This window comes from Arachis hypogaea, chromosome 13 (assembly GCF_003086295.3).
Source record: "Arachis hypogaea cultivar Tifrunner chromosome 13, arahy.Tifrunner.gnm2.J5K5, whole genome shotgun sequence".
Classification (NCBI taxonomy): domain Eukaryota; kingdom Viridiplantae; phylum Streptophyta; class Magnoliopsida; order Fabales; family Fabaceae; genus Arachis; species Arachis hypogaea.
The window spans coordinates 66,475,817-66,481,604 of NC_092048.1; the positions used below are offsets into that span (position 1 = coordinate 66,475,817).

The 5,788-nt window shown below is 35.9% G+C and overlaps 1 non-coding gene across 1 annotated transcript; it reads left to right on the forward strand.

Moving 5' to 3' along the window:
* Positions 1-1,336: 1,336 nt before the first annotated feature.
* On the forward strand, positions 1,337-1,444 carry LOC112738749 (small nucleolar RNA R71). The gene has a single exon (XR_003169692.1). It is a non-coding gene; the product is annotated as a small nucleolar RNA R71 (small nucleolar RNA).
* Positions 1,445-5,788: the final 4,344 nt, after the last annotated feature.

Sequence of the window (5,788 nt, forward strand, 5' to 3'; positions counted from 1 at the left end):
GTAAAGGCCTTCAACTTTTACTAACATGTCCTCTACTTGTCCATAAGCCTCTTTTCTTGAGTTATCTGCCATCTCTAGTGAGATTCTAGCAGCTTGTACCTCAAAGATTCCTAGCTTCTCCATTACAGAGAGTGGCATGAGGTTTATCCCTGACCCAAGGTCACATAGAGCCTTCTCAAAGGTCATGGTGCCTATGGTACAAGGTATTAGGAACTTTCCAGGATCCTGTTTCTTCTGAGGCAATCTTAGTTAATCCAATGCATTTAATTCATTGGTAAACAGGGGAGGTTCATCTCCCCAAGTCTCATTACCAAATAAATTGGCATTCAGCTTCATGATTGCACCAAGGAACTTGGCAACTTGCTCTTCAGTAACATCCTTATTCTCTTCAGAAGAAGAATACTCATCAGAGCTCATGAATGGCATAAGGAGGTTCAATGGAATCTCTATGGTCTCTAGATGAGCCTCAGATTCCTTTGGTTCCTCAAAGGGAAACTCCTTATTGATCACTGGAAGTCCCAGGAGGTCTTCCTCCTTGGGATTCACGTCCTCCCCTTCCTCTTTGGATTCGGCCATGATGGTTATATCAATGGCCTTGCACTCTCCTTTTGGATTTTCTTCTGTATTGCTTGGGAGAGTACTAGGGGGTTTCAGTGATTCTTTTACTCAGTTGGCCCACTTGTGCTTCCAAATTTCTAATGGAGGACCTTGTTTCATTCATGAAACTCACAGTGGCCTTAGATAGATCAGAGACTAAATTTACTAAATTAGAGGTATTTTGTTCAGAGTTCTCTGTCTGTTACTGAGTGGAGGATGGAAAAGGCTTGCTATTGCTAAACCTGTTTCTTCCACCATTATTAAAGCCTTGTTGAGGCTTTTGTTGATCCTTCCATGAGAGATTTGGGTGATTTCTCCATGAGGGGTTATAGGTGTTTCCATAAGGTTCACCCATATAATTTACCTCTGCTATTGCAGGGTTCTCAGGATCATAAGCTTCTTCTTCAGCAGATGCCTCTTGAGTACTGTTAGATGCAGCTTGCATTCCATTCAGACTCTGAGAAATCATATTGACTTACTGAGTCAATATTTTATTTTGAGCCAATATGGCATTCAGAGTATCAATTTCAAGAACTCCCTTCTTCTGAGGCATCCCATTACTCACAGGATTCCTCTCAGAAGTGTACATGAACTGGTTATTAGCAACCATGTCAATGAGTTCTTGAGCTTCTGCAGGCATTTTCTTTAGGTGAATGGATCCACCTGCAGAAGTATCCAATGACATCTTAGCTAATTCAGACAGACCATCATAGAATATATCCAGGATGGTCCATTCTGAAAGCATGTCAGAAGGACACTTTTTGGTCAGTTGCTTGTATCTCTCCCAAGCTTCATAGAGGGATTCACCTTCTTTCTGTCTGAAGGTTTGAACATCCACTCTAAGCTTGCTCAGCTTTTGAGGAGGAAATAACTTGGCTAAGAAAGTCGTGACCAGCTTATCCCAAGAGTTCAGGCTATCTTTGGGCTGAGAGTCCAACCATATTCTAGCTCTGTCTCTTACAGAAAACGGGAAAAGCATGAGCCTGTAGACTTCAGGATCTACTCTATTAGTCTTAACAGTATCACAGATCTGTAAGAATTCAGTTAAAAACTGAAAAGGATCTTTAGATGGAAGTCCATGGAACTTGCAGTTCTGCTGCATCAGAGAAACTAATTGAGGTTTCAGCTCAAAATTGTTTGCTCCAATGGTGGGGATGGAGATGCTTCTTCCATGTAAATTAGAATTAGGTGCAGTAAAGTCACCAAGCATCCTCCTTGCATTATTATTATTTTTGGCTGCCATCTCCTCTTCTTGTTTGAAAATTTCTGAAAGGTGCTTGCTGGATTGTTGTACTTTAGCTTCTCTTAGTTTCCTCTTCAGAGTCCTTTCAGGTTCTGGATCTGCTTCAACAAGAATATTCTTGTCCTTACTCCTGCTCATATGAAAAAGAGGGAACAGAAAAATAATAATAATAGGGATCCTTTTTACCCAGGTATAGAGGTTCCCCTGTGTGAGTAGAAGAAGAAAAGAATGTAATGTAAAGAAGGGAAGAAAAAAACTCGAACACAGAGAGGGAGGTAGTGTTCTAATTTTTGGATGGGAGAGGAGATGAGAGAGAAAGAGAAATTTCGAAAATTATTTTTGAAAAATGGTTAGTGATTTTTGAAAATTAAAATTAAATTTAAAATTTGAAATAATTAGTTAATTAAAAAGAATTTTTGAAAAAGAGGGAAGATATTTTTGAAAATGAGAGAGAGAGAGTTAGTTAGGTAGTTTTGAAAAAGATAAGAAACAAACAAAAAGTTAGTTAGTTAGTTGAAACAAATTTTGAAAATCAATTTTTGAAAAGATAAGAAGATAATAAGTTGGAAAAGATATTTTAAAATCAAATTTTTGAAAAAGATAAGATAAGAAGATATTTTTGAAAAGATATGATTGAAATTAGTTTTTGAAAAAGATTTGATTTTTAGAATCACAATTAATGACCTGATTCACAAGAAATCATAAGATATGATTCTAGAACTTAAAGTTTGAATCTTTCTTAGCAAGCAAGTAAAAAACTTGAAATTTTTGAATCAAAACATTAATTGATGATGTTATTTTCGAAAATTAGGAGGTAAAGATAAGAAAAAGATTTTTGAAAAATATTTCAAAAATTTTCGAAAATAAATAAGAAAAGTGAAAAGGATATGATTTTTGAAAAAGATTTTGAAAAAGATAAGATTTTTAAATTGAAAATTTGATTTGACTCATAAGAAACAACTAAGTTTTAAAAAGTTATGAAAAAGTCAACTCAAATTTTCAAAATTTATGAGTAAAAAAGGGAAAGATATTTTTTTTTGAATTTTTGAATTTTTTATGATGAGAGAGAAAAACATGAAAAATGATGCAATGCATGAAACTTTTGGATCTAAATATGTGATGCATGCAAGAACACTATGAATGTCAAGATGAACACCAAGAACACTTTGAGGATCATGATGAACATCAAGAACATATTTTTGAAAAATTTTTAATGCAAAGAAAACATGCAAGACACCAAACTTAGAAATTTTTCATGTATAGACACTATGAATGCAAGAATGCATATGAAAAACAAGAAAAGACACAAAACAAGAAAATATGAAGATCAAACAAGAAGAATGGCCAAGAACAACTTGAAGATCATGATGAATACTATGAATGCATGAATTTTTCGAAAATTTTATGCAAACTTTACAACATACAATTGACACCAAACTTAAAATTGACTCAAGACTCAAACAAGAAACACAAAATATTTTTTTTTTATTTTTATGATTTTATGATTTTTTTTTATTTTTCAAAAATTAATGTGAAAAAGAAAAATAAGGATTCCAAAATTTTTAATATGAATTCCAGGAATCTTGTACTCTTAGTCTAATGCTCCAATCTGAGGGTTAGGCATGGCTTAATAGCCAGCCAAGCTTTAGAATGTAACTCAGATATACTGCTCATTAATTATCAAATTAACTTGCCTCTATGCTGATGGTTGGAAGCCAGAGTCTAAATGAATTTAGACATGGCTTTACAGCCAGACAGGCTTCAACATGCTTCATGAAACTCAAGAATTCATTCTTAAAAATTTTGAAGAACAATATATTTTTGAAAAGATTTATAATTTTTTTTCAAAAATAAAGGAAAAATTTTTGAAAATATTTTTTTTTTGAAAACAAAATAAGAAGAAAATTACCTAATCTGAGCAACACGATGAACCGTTAGTTGTCCAAACTCGAACAATCCCCGGCAACGGCGCCAAAAACTTGGTGCACGAAATTGTGATCTCAGGTGACGGCGCCAAAAACTCTGTACGCACGTCCTAATAAATTGTTTTTCATTCACAACTTCGATACAACTAACCAGCAAGTGCACTGGGTCGTCCAAGTAATAAAACCTTACGTGAGTAAGGGTTGATCCCACGGAGATTGTTGGTATGAAGTAAGCTATGGTCATCTTGTAAATCTCAGTCAGGCGGATAATAATTGATTATGGAGTTTTTGAAAATAAATAATAAATAGACAGAAAATAAAAATAGAAATACTTATGTATATCATTGGTGAGAATTTCAGATAAAGGTATAGAGATGCTTTTGTCCCTCTGAACTTCTGCTTTCTTGCTGTCATCATCCAATCAGTCCTACTCCTTTCTATGGCTGGCTTTATGTAAGGACATCACTATTGTCAATGGCTACTTTTCATCCTCTCTATGAAAATGATCCGATGCGCTGTCACTGCATGGCTAATCATCTGGAGGCATCACCGTGGTCAATGGCTGCATCCTATCCTCTTGTGAAAATGGTCCAAATGCTCTGTCACAGTACGGCTAATCATCTGAGGTTCTCGATCATACTGGAATAGGATTCACCCTCCTTTTGCGTCTGTCACTACGCCCAGCACTCGCGAGTTTGAAGTTCGTCACAGTCATTCAATCCCAGAATCCTACTCGGAATACCACAGACAAGGTTTAGACTTTCCGGATTCTCATGAATGCCGCCATCAATCTAGCTTACACCACGAAGATTCTGATTAAGAGATCCAAGAGATAATCATTCAATCTAAGGTGGAACGGAAGTGGTTGTCAGGCACGCGCTCGTGGGAGAATGATGATGATTGTCACGTTCATCACATTCATATTGAAGCACGAATGAATATCTTAGAAGCGGAATAAGTTGAATTGAATAGAAAAATAGTAGTACTTTGCATTAATTCATGAGGAACAGCAGAGCTCCACACCTTAATCTATGGAGTGTAAAAACTCTACCGTTGAAAAATACATAAGTGAAAGGTTCAGGCATGGCCGAATGGCCAGCCCCCATGATCTAAGAACTAGACGTCCCAAGATGTCTAATACAATAGTAAAAAGTCCTATTTATACTAAACTAGTTACTAGGGTTTACAGAATTAAGTTTAAATGCAAAAATCCACTTCCAGGGCCTATTTTGGTGTGTGCTTGGGCTGAGCTTTAGCTTTCCACGTGCAGAGGCTCCTTTTGGAGATGAACGCCAAGTTGTAACGTGTTTTTGGCGTTCAACTCTGGTTTGTGACGTGTTTCTGGCGTTTAACTCCAGACTGCAATGTAGAACTGGCGTTCAACGCCCTTTTGCATCGTCTAAACTTGGCCAAAGTATGGACTGAGGTGTATTTTCGGAAAACAAAAAACGAATTCCAAACACACAAAACTAACCGGCAAGTGCACCGGGTCGCATCAAGTAATAAAAACTCACGGGAGTGAGGTCGATCCCACAGGGATTGAAGGATTGAGCAATTTTAGTTTAGTGGTTGATTTAGTCAAGCGAATCAAGATTTGGTTGAGTGATTTGTGATTAACAGAATTTAAATTGCATGGAAAGTAAAGGGAATGGGTAAATTGCATGAAATTAAAGAGAACAGAAAATAAAGTGCTGAATCTTAAAGAACAAGAAATTAAATGGTAGAAACTTAGAACGCAAGAAATGTAAATTGCAGAATCTTAAAGTGCAAGAAATGTAAATGGCTTGAATTGTAAAGGGAATTGGGAAGTGGATTTGCAGAATTTAAACAAAGAAAAGAAAAATTCAACAGACAGGAATGTAAAAGATAGATTCAATTAAACCGGATCTTAAATGAACATGAGAATAAGCTTGGTGTGACAACGAAATAAGGAAATTAAAATTGAAAGCTATAGATCTCAGGACTCAAGAGACTAGATAGCCAAGTCTAGATCTCACTGCCTTCCTAGATCCAGCAAGAACAA